Genomic DNA, 12,312 nt, shown 5'->3' with positions numbered 1-12,312 from the left:
TCCAGGTTTAGTATCTTAGATTCACCTAGCAATTTGGCCAAAATGTGGATCTTATTTGGCTACACTTCCTTCATGGAAGTTGTTCCTCTATGTTTTGTCTTTGTTTTCCCTTCTGAATCATGTCATTTGAAGTTTTAGAACTCAAGTAATGGTCAAATAACCATAATTGGTTCATTTCCTAATTCTGGTTCCTTAAATAGGTAGATTTTAGAGTTACACTATACCTAACTAATTGAATATGTTACAACTAAATTTTGCCTAGTGTTCTTCAAAGAAATTGTTACCCTATGTCTTATGGTCACTAAGAAATTTAAATTACAATTTTCCAAGTTTTGTAGAATTAGTTATGGCCAAATCACTGGCCTGGACTCAGGTACCCTATGTCTTTAGGGTCCAGGTTCAGGTCAGTAGCTTTGACCTCCATTTTAGGGTTCTTATGTTCATAAGTTGAGGACCATGTCTCACAAAGTTGGAGCCCTGTTGCTTAGGGTCCCAGATCAGTATGGCTCTTCCTAATTGGAGTTTTCTAGTGGTAGATATGACTAAATGAGTGTTCTAGGGTCAAATGGTCACTTAGGAAATTTCCAGAATTCATATACTGACCTAACCTAGTAAATTGATCTAGTTTCCTTGGTTTTTGGGTTTTGGTCAAATCATCAATGTTGTAGATCTATGTCTTGTGGAAAATTTACAGTGGTTTCATTGAATTTGGGTTTTTATAGACCAAGTTATGACCATTTTGCCAAAACTAGTCAGGTAGGATTATGTCAAGAAAATTCTGGGCAGAATGGATTCTAGCCAGTTTGGTGACCTCATGTGGGCCAACAATTTCATTTAGCTAGAGGCATTTCTGGGCTAGGTGTTCTTAATGAGAGTTATAGTCCTATGTCTAAGCTTTCCAATGGTATAAAATTCAGGTCATTTGGACCAGTCTAGAGAGAGTTATGGCTGTTCATTTGGTCATTTTTCTGGGTTTAGTGTATGGATATCTGGATTGGGACAGTAAATTGATCAAGATTTGGATAGAATTTGGGCATGGTTTCTTCATGAAAAATGAGGTATTTTGAGTCTAGTTTCACCTCCAATTTGCCTTATACCAATTGGAGCAACACAGATCTAGTTATGGTTAAAAAACCTCACTGGACTCATAGGTCCTAATTTCCTGTAAGAAACATGCACTCCCAATATTTAATTTCCTCCAACTCCACTACTTCAATTGACATACATGGCACTTCTAATAGGTAACAAACAGTCTCAACAAGATCAATCTCAAGCCATAACACAAAAGTACCAAAATTAATTCAAAATCCTAACTCAAAATTTCACAACTTATGGAATTTATATCTAATTTGATGTCTACCATAAACAACCACCTCAATAACACTAACAAACCAATTTAATTCATCAAAAATTATCAAAACCATCAATTTCACTCTCTTCATAGGGGTGCTGAAATTTCATGATGTTGATACATGGACATTTTATTTCATTTCTTTGCAATTTCCAACTCTAATTGAGGTCTTAACATAAAATAAAGAGACAAAGAAAAGATACTAGCACTAACCTTGCTTGTGTCCAATTCCAAGCTCTCAAAACTTTAAATTTCTTACTTCTTTTTGCTACTAGTAAACTCTTCAAGGTGTGGGGATGAACTTTTGTGATGGTGAACTAGGGTTTTGGAGAGAGAAAGCTTAGGAAAATCAAGCTTTTAAAAAAAGAAAATGGAGAAAGTTTCTTGCCTATGGTGGATGGCATATGAGGAAGGAGAAGAAAGAAATTGCTTTTGATTTGGTCAAACTTGTCTTATGCAAGTATATTTATCCATAAAGTTATGTATAGATTTTAATTACTATAAACTTTAAGGACATCATCCTTATGTCATATTTATATAATAAGTTAATTTCTTTTTCTTTTCCTTCTTTCCTCCTTTCCCAACCATAATTTAAAATTTTAAATTTATTTTATATATTTTAATCTTTCTTATTTTAATTGACATTTAGGTCAAAATTCAACTCTTGGGTTGAAATGACCAAAATGCCCTTCGTTGGACTTATAGAATTATAATTGTCTGTACTAATTGATAAAATTTTCCTGAATTTTCTTTGGCATTTCTAATGTCATTTAGACCTCAATAACTATTCATTGGAGTCCCAAAAATCATTTTCCTAGGGTTCCTTATGGGTCTGGGGTCAGCAACTGTCTTCATAGTCGCTTCCCCGTACAATCACCCATCGCTGTGACCTCGGGTCGTTTAACTCATTTGCAATTTATTTCTTTTATTTTTTCTTAATTTTTCTTGGTCTTTATTCGGTCAATTTATGCCTCCTCACTCTAGTTTGAGTGTAGTTCCAGATATCCTAGCTGTATGAACAAACGTTAGTCGTCAGAATGGTATAATATACGGACTACCTAAAGTGAGGGCATTACAGGTGAATCTAGACCTGACATATGATGAAGAGCACATAAAGATCTTAGCTTATGAGGTGAAGCAGCTGAGGAATAAGCAGATACCTCTAGTGAAAGTATTGTGGAACCGTCGTTCAGACCAGGAGGCTACATGGGAACGTGAGGATGATATGAGAAGACTTCACCCACAGCTATTCAGGGAATGAGGCCAGGTAAATTTTGAGGACGAAATTTTATTTTTAAGGAGGGGAGAATTGTAACACCCCGAACCTCTAAGTTCTGAATAGTACCATTTTTTGTCTGTGACTTGTACTATTCAAAGACACCTTGGGGACCAAAAATAAAATGAAAATTTATTGAGATAGACATAATAAAAATTCAAGTGACCCAAAAATATAAGGACTCACCAAGTATATTGAAAAAGAGGGATTAAAACCCAATGAGGGGCATTTTGGTCAATTCACTTCAAGAGTTGACTTTTGACTAAAATGTCAATTAAATTAAATGAAAATTAAATATTGAATTATGAAGAAATTTTGAGGAAAATTAAGTGTAAATATAAAAAAGAAAAGAAAGGAAATAAAAATTTAAGTTTAATGACAATTATGACACAATTAAAATTTATAATTTAAATAAACTAATTTTGGGGATAAATATATATATGAGACAAGAAAAATTTGACTAAAAATTAAAAAGCCATTTCACCTTCTTCTTCTTCTCTCTATGCTGCCACCCTACTCTCTCTCTCTCCCTCTCTCTTTCTCTTTTCTTCTTCATTCTTCCAATAACAAGCCTCCTTAACCTTTGATTTCCCCATATTTCTTCTATTTATCTTCCACCAAATTGATAGAAAATCCCTAATTAAGCATCAAAGAGAAGATTGGGAGAAAGAAGAATAAGAAAGAGTGAAGGAAATTCAAGTTTGGGAAAAGCTTCCTTAAAGGTAAGTTATTTCGCTAGTTTAAATTCATTGTGTATGCATACGATTAAGGATTATTTATAGGAATTTAACTTAAGAAAACAAAGAATCATGCTTGACACTAAAGGTAGGAATTTTTGGCCAACTTAGGGAAAATTAGGGTTTTGATGTGTTTTAGTTAAATTGATGATGAATTCAAGTTTACATGATTGGGTTAGTGAGATTGCATGGGATTTGCATAAATTGAAAAATGGAATATTAGGGTTCATGAGAAATTACGGCTTTGGTATTGAGTTATGCAATTGAGGGTTATAAAACCTAATTATGGTTATTTGAGGTTCCTTTAGTTTGAATTGACATTAGGTTGATGAATGGAATTAATGAAATGGTAGGATTGGGGAAAAGTGCAAACTAGGGATTTGAAAAATTGGGGATTTTTGTGCTATGAGTGCTATGGATGTATTAATGCTAAATTATGGTCATTTGGGGTGAGTTAAATGTGAATTGATGTTGGTTAGTGGGAGTAATTGAAGGAAGTAACAATTGAACCATAGGGCAGAAATTATGCACAGTGAGTCCAGTGTGTTTGGCAGCTCATAAATTGAGCTACACAACTCCAATTGGTGTGAAACCAATTGAAAATGAAACTTAAGACATAGAATTAGAATTTTCATGAAGATACCCTACCCATAAAATGACAATAAACTGCTCTAAATGAACCTTGAAACTGGAAGTGAAATTATGGACCTGACATAGTTAGACCATGTGAATAGTAAATTTTGAATTGTCATAACTCACTCTAGAAAACTCTAATTTAGGTGATTCTTGAACCAATGAAAATTTAAAACATAGTAAAACATTTCATATGAAGAACTTAAGGCCAAATCATGAACTTAACCCAATCAAATTGCTAAGCAAAATTGAGTCACCAAATCTGCCAAAATCTCAAAATCTGCAAATTGACCATATGAATAGTAAATTTTGCAAGGCCATAACTCTCTCTAGAAAACTCTGATTATGTGATTCTTAAACTGATGGAAACCTAAAATATAGTAGAACATTTCATATGAAGAACTTGAAGCCTAATTATGAACTTAACCCAACCAAATTGCTCGCCAAATTTAAGTCAATGAATCTGCCAGAACATGAACAGTCACGTAAACAGTAAATTTTGCATGGCTATAACTTTTTCTAGAAAACTTTGATTTAGGTGACTCTTAAACCGATGGAAACTTAAAACAAATTAGAACATTTCATATGAAGAATGGAAGGCCAAATTATGAACTTAACTCAATCAAATTATTGGACAAAGCTAAGTCACCAAATATGCTAGAATCAGCCCCACGTGAACAGTAAAATTTATTTGACTATAACTTTGGCTACACAACTCCAAATGAGGTTATTCAAAAAGAGAAATAAAGATGAGACCTAGAGGGACAATTTTCATGGAGAACACCTCACCAAATTATGATTGGAACTAGGTAAAAAAATTGGGTTCAAAGATTAGGGCACCAAGCTGTCCAAAATCCAAAACTCTTTAAAATTTACAAAGTCAACTTAGGATGCATTAGACATTTATGTAATGAGTACTTGGTAGCAATTGAGATGAGTATTGAGGTATTCTATTTGTGTATTTTCAGTAGAGAAAGAGGTTAGGACGGACAAGGAGAATTAAGTAAAGATAAAGGAGTTCATTGAAGATTTGTGCACAACTAACATTTTTCTTTGTTTTAACCTTGTAAATTAATTTGAATGAGTTTATTTGAATGAGTTTATTTTGAATGAGATATGGTTTTTCTCTTGCATTTGAGAAATTTGTGTGTTACCACCCCTTTATGAGTTTTATGATGATTTGAATATGTTTATTGTTTTGCAAATGTGATTATTGATTTAGAAAATCTTGAAAATTGTTTTTAAAACCACAGTTAGCATGACAGTCTCTTCGGAACTTCCCAGTAGTAATGGCTACTTGGAGTTTGATATTTGATATGATTATGTCCTCCATTAATAATGGTTAGTGGGGTGAGGCTATATGAGTGCTCATTAGCTAGCTAGCCCTTCCCTCATTAATAACAGTTAGTGAGGTTGAGATTGCTTTGTCGTGGTGTACAACATGGAATTGATCATGAAATTTTATGTCTTGGTCTAAACTGTGTGTTGATATTGATAACGCTTGTGCTTTGTGAATGGTGATTTGTAAAGTTTGATTTCTCATTCGAAATGTGATTTCAATAAATGATTCTTATGGACTCAGAAAGTTTTGTGATGCTATCATGATTATGTAAATATATGATTTCTTGTATTTTAACAAGTTGTATTTTATCTTAAATTTTAAAGTTATTAGTTGTGCACCACTGAGTGATATACTCAGCGATTGTTTATTTATGTTGTCGCAGGTAAAGGAAAGGAAAAGACTGCTGAGTGAGAGACTTGGAAGCAGCATTTTGGTTTTGACTGTGGGTATATATAGTAGGTATACCCTTGTAATTTTCTTTTGATGTATTTTGTACCTATATATATGGATGTACGGACATTGAGCAGTTTGTATTTAAAAGCATTACATTGCTATCACATTTTGAGTTTGTGACTAATTGTATTTTATTTTGAAACTTATGCAAAATTTATCTTTTGTAATGATAAGTTTATTTCCTCTAATGAATGTCTACTTGATATGTAATTGAATTTTAAGTATTTCCATGCAGTTTTCTACAAAAGAATTGATAAGATAAAAAGCTATGATTTGTTTAAAATCTCTTGTAGTGTAATTAATGAGTTATTGGTAGGTGTAGTTCAGTAATTCATTAGGTATGCTATGGGAACATGTCATGCCTTAGAAGGGATAAGGTGTGACAAAAAAAATAGTGGAAGGGAGTGACAATGGTGGTTCGACCAACTTGGGTGGGGAGAAAAAGATGACCAATTTTTGTTTCTTTTAATCTCTTTTAAATGTGTTTGTCAAACTTTAATTGGTTAAAGGTTTTAATTACATCACCATGACATCATGCTTATGTCATTAATTAAATTTTATTTTCTTTTCTTTCTTTTCCCATTTTTATTTCACACTTCAAAATTTTAATTCATTCTTAGTATTTTAATATCTCCCATTTTAATTGACATTTAGGTCAAAATTTATCTCTGAGGTTGAAATAATCAAAATGCCCTTCATTATGTTTATCGAGCTATAATTGTCTGTATCGATTAACTTAAATTTTCTTGTATCTCCTTGACATTTTCATTATCATTTAGACCCCATAAATCCTTCACTTACGTCCCAAATATTTATTTCACAGGGTTCCCCATGATTCTGGAGTTGGCAACTGTCTTCACAGTCGCTTCTCGTTAGGGTTACCCATCGCCGTGACCAAGCTCATTTAACCAAGTTGCACTTTGCTTCTTTTATTTTTTTCTTAATTTTACTTGGTCTTTATTCAATCAATTTATGTCTCCTCACTCTAGTTTAAGTGTAGTTTCAGACATCCTGGCTGTCCGAACAAACGTTAGTCATCGGAACAGTGGAATGTAAGGACCGCCTAAAGTGAGGGCATTACTTCTTCAGCGCATAGAGACCACCTTTAACAACAGGATGCAGGCACTTGAAGACAACCTCCAAGAAGCCCACAATAAGCTCGATATGATAATTGAGAGGTTCAATGCAGAGGGACTATCATCACCATCAGAGACTTTCTAAAGTTAGGACTTTAGGATAGGTTCTTTCATGTAAAACTTATATACCTTAGTCCTAAACTGTGTTTATAAGTCTCTACTCCTTGCTATTTTGTCCAAACTTTAAACTCTTAATACATGATATGCCTTTTTATAAATTTTTGTGCTATCTCTTAATTTTACATATTGTGTTGTCATTGAGGAACATGTCAAATTTGAGTTTTGGGGTACAGATGCATTTCATGCATTGCATTCACCTTACATTTCATTACATCGCTTAACTATGTCCATATTATACTTGTGTATCAAAAATCCATAAAATTTCTTTGCAAATTTTGAGAATTTCAAATGGTTTTTAAATTAGAATTATAACCAAAAAATATTAATAAGATAATACTTGGACTCCATGGAATTGAGGAATGAATATATCTGGATAGGCAAAAAGGCTTTAATATGTTGTTTGAGAAAAGCTTAATCACCTTAGTGGAGCTAGACTAGTTATGTAACACCCCTTACCCGTCTACAGTGTAGCCAAGTAAGACATGTCACACTCGGTGCCGGAGCACCCCATCTTATCTTACTTTATTCTTTTAATAATTTTGCTCTCGTTATATTTTAATATCAATTATTTTTCTAAGGAGAAACCAACAGAGTTTCCCCCGTTTCTATTACCATTTGACGTGATTCACTATTCACCTGCTTGAAATTTTTAATAATATATTTTCAATGAAAATATAATTCATACTCATCATAGTCATCTCACATTCAATTCTTGTAATTCACATACTCATTTGTACAAATCCATTCATTTCCATACATATTCATTTATGCACGATTTGTATATAGAAATTCTCAAGTTTCATTAATTTACATGATTTACAAATTAATTACAATTCCATAATCTATATTACAACATACAATTCATAGTTTACATTACAAATAATAACAAATTATAATATACAAAATACATAACGTGACCTACATGGGCCCTATCTACATGCATTGCTGAGGAGGTGACAACCTTGAGCACTTCTGACACTTCTGCAGATCTGGACTCCAAAAATCCCAATCAGATGTCTACTGGGTTTTTGCTTCAGTACCTGCGTGAAGGAAACAATCCATCGTGCTAAGCATTGCTGCTTAGTGGTGCGATAGTATAACAAAGAAAATAATATACAAATAAAGAAAGAAATGGATTATACTTTGGATACTCTGGAATTTAATCTAATTTAATATAATACTTCTAGTATCAACTATCTTTCGTTCTAATTTATTCCTCTTAAGAAGCAATTTATTCCTAAATTCACAGTAGTAATATAATTATATCTCTTTTGTAAATCTTTTTGTCATTTCATTCAATACTTTCTAGGTTATCGCAGATTATTTCACAATAATTAAATTTTAATATCGTTTCAATTCATTTCAATTCTTCCTACTAAATAACTAATCTAATTTATTTTAAATATTCTTACTCTTTTATGTAATTACTAATATTTTCAGTTGCTATTATTCTTAACTCATTTCAATAATTTTCACTACCCAAGTAACCTATGACAGACTGACTAAACTGGATAACGGATCATTGGCACTGGACACCGCAGTGCCTCGGGCCGTCATACCATGGGACGTGAAATGCAGAACGTCAACCACATATGCATTCAGAATAGCTAAAAAGCCATGATAACATATCAGTATGGCTAAAAGCCATGATAACAAGTAATCGGGCATAAAAGCCATGAGTGCGGGCATAAAGCCATTAATACAGGCATAAAGCCTTACGCAGTACTGCTAAAATAATACCCTATTAGCATGCTAATCTATCTAATCTGACACACATGTCTAGGCTGTAACACCCCTATGTTCGGTAATGCATTCTACTGTTTCGGTGACCAGGGTTGTCCGGACAGCTAGGATGCCTAGAACTACACTTCGATATGAGTGAGGAGACATTAAATAATGAAATACAAGAAAAGAAAATACAAGAAAAACAAAGGAAAAATAATAGTAAAGAAATGCAACCAAGTTAAGCAAGCCGGGAACCCTAGCGATGGGTGACAGCACGGGGAAGTCACGGCATGGACCGTTGACTAGCCCTGGACCGCGGGGAACCCTGGAAATTAATTTTAAGACTTAAAGAGACATCAATTGAAGTATAAATATCATTAGAAATATCAAAGAAAAATTAAATAATTAGTACAAAGAAAAGTGAGAAATCGAAAAATGGACAAAATCCGGTGTTACTGAAAAATCGGGAATGCAACCTGAACAGGGGCATTGTGGTCATTTGACACCCCGAGTTGTCTTTTGACCTAAATGTCCATCAAAAATAAATAATATTACACTTGAAAAATATAATGAAAAATTAATTTAGGGGTACCTAATGTAAATAGCAAAAATGGGGAGTTAAATGTGGAAAATTGAAACTTTTGAATAAATTAACATTAAACTTGCAATAGTGCTCCACTAACTCATTAAAGTGGACCATTTAATCTTCATCTTGGACCAGCAGATTGTCATCTTCCTCATTTCTCAAAATTCAGCCAAAAATGGAGAAGGGAAGAACTCCATTGCCGCATGGTTTTGGAGCTCCATGCAAGGGTGATCCAAGCTTCTTTCTCTCCACTTCCCTTCATTAAAGTTAATCCTCACACCATGGGCAGTAGATAGGCAGTAAGAAGATCAAGTTTTGGTGAAGTTTTGAAGAGTTTCCAAAGTGGTAAGTATGTATTTTTTATTAGTGCTTCATTAAAGTTTGTGAGGAGGTTATCGGTGTTTGATTTATGGAGAAATTTTTGAGGTTTGATGTTGAATGGGAGTGTGTACTTTTGGCAGCCATGGAAACAACTTGAAGGCAGTTTATTTGTGCTTGTAAATGGTGAATTAAATGATTGATTAAATGTATATTGTGTAGGAAATTGTTTGGGTGATGTATACTTGGTATATGTAAATGTGAAATGAAATTTAAAGCTTGGAAAGTAATGGAATGTAAGTGTACCATTGTGGCAGTTTGCTAGCCCTTGAAGAATGCTGGAATTCATGCTTGGTTTATGGAATAATGATGTTAAAATGTGTTGGTTGTTATGGCAGTTTGATGTATGTATGGTGGTGTAAAGTGGGACATGTAAATGAGCATGAATTGGTGATTGAATTGTTGTAAATTGAATTGGACAAATTCTGCACTTGTTGGTGCACATTGAATGTAATTCTTAGCTGCAAAAATGACCTATAATATGTTGTAAATTATGTTTAGGTTGTGGTACAACCAGAATTAGTTTGAATGTTAAGTTTGGTGAGTGTTAAAAATGATGTTTGATATGTATGCAAGAATTACAATAAGGCAGTTTGAGTTTTAAGCCTAGAACTTTAAGTGTGTGGCTCCAATTGGTATGAGACCAATTGGAGGTGAAACTAGGCACAAAATGTGCCAACTTTCATGAAGAAAGCTTACCAAAATTCTGCTTGCAAGGTAGCTTGAAAAATGACCAAATTCGGATTAAGTGCAATTGAGACCTGAAAATTGACCATTTGGGCAGCAGTTAGTGTTTAGGCGCTAACTCACTCAAAACAGGTCCAATTGACCTGAAATTTTGACCATGAATAGTTAAGACCCATATCTACAAGTCTTATGAAGGCACCAAAGCCCAGAAATGACCATAAGCAAGGCAAACAGCTTGCACAAGTTCGGGTCCAAAAACTGGCCGAACCTAAAATGACCTAAAGTGACCAATTTTGATGCATTTTGACCAACAATAGTAAAATGACCATAACTTGGTCTACATAACTCAGAATGACTTGAAATTTTGCTCCGCGTTCCATAAGACATAGATCTAAAAGTTTGTAGTTTTGACCGAAACCTGAAAACCGAGGGAACTAGGTCGTCCGGCTAGGTCAAACTAGTATCCCAGAATCTAGCAAATTGCAAGAAAATGCAATATACACGGAAATGAACTTGGTAACATGTACCAACCCTAAAAGACTATCGAATGTGACATATTCGTAACGTTAAAACCTAATTTACCTAAAATGCATCGAGGGTCGATATATTAAGTTGATTAAGCAAATAATAGCATTCAGTGAATTATTTATCAAACATTATCGTTAGAGACAGTTTAATTAAGTACTGAAACACTTCAAATTGTGTTTCTCAGTTAGCAAAAACTCAGGGAAGGGGAAGGAAACACTGAGTCAGAGCCAAGAGATAGTTATCAGAGGTTTGTGCACAACTAGTTTTTAACTGATTTTGTTTGAATAATTCATATGATTAAATGACATACTTTTCTTATGTATTATGTTTAACAAGCATTGGATTTAATCCAATGATTATTGAAAATTGTTATAGTATGTATGAATTTAACTTTGTGAAATGGTATTTCCACAAGTATTAAGCATTGTTATGGATTGAATAAATTATGTTTTGGAAAATTGTGATAGAACATGTTTTGAATTGTGATGGTAATTTTCATGGAAAATGCAAATTTATGATTTAAATTGTGATGAGCATAAAAATTATTGGATATTGGAATTGAATTTGAATCGAATTATATTATAATTTATGCTCACTAAAAGGATTGTGATATTGTTTTATATCTCACTATAGATGCTTGACTAGGTTACTACCCGTCTCTCTCATTTGTTGAGAAGACAATGGAGTTAGTTGTGTTTTGATTACCATGGTACGTGCACAGGCTTAGATTTTTCCTCTGATTTCAGGTTAGATCTAAGTTTATTTTATCGTTATGGCCCTTGCGGAAGATTCATTATTGTGATGGTACTGTGCACGATGATTCGACCTCCCCAACCATAGGGAGTTAGAATCACCCCGAAGATGGCCGTTTCGGATTAGTCTTCCATAGTTAGTGAGATAAAGAATGGCTTTTGGGATAAAGAATGGCTTTTGAGATAAAGAATGATTTTTGAGATACAGCATGGTTTTTGAGATACAACATGATTTTTGAGACACAGAATGTTTTTGAACAGTAAAGAATTATGATTTCAGTTATGATTTATGTATAATTGATTTTGTTGGAACTACCTTAAATGGTTAGTCATGATTTGATAAATTGAATTTCGTGATCAAAGTCAATTTATACAAATGATTTACATTATTGGCAATGAATATTTTGAGTTTTGGAATTTGATGAGTATTCAGATTTCCAAATTATTTACTATAAATTTTGTCAATGTATATTGTACTATGTTTTAAATTATAGTTGTGCACCACTGAGTTCACCACTCAGCGATAGCTTTGTATGCTGTCGCAGGTAAGAAGAGCATAGAGTAGTGAGTAAGTTTCTTTGAAGACACTTTCAGATCAGCTCCAGGTA

This window comes from Hevea brasiliensis, chromosome 2, assembly GCF_030052815.1.
Source record: "Hevea brasiliensis isolate MT/VB/25A 57/8 chromosome 2, ASM3005281v1, whole genome shotgun sequence".
In the NCBI taxonomy this organism is placed as follows: Eukaryota; Viridiplantae; Streptophyta; class Magnoliopsida; order Malpighiales; family Euphorbiaceae; genus Hevea; species Hevea brasiliensis.
Note: the sequence above shows the minus strand (reverse complement) of the source record.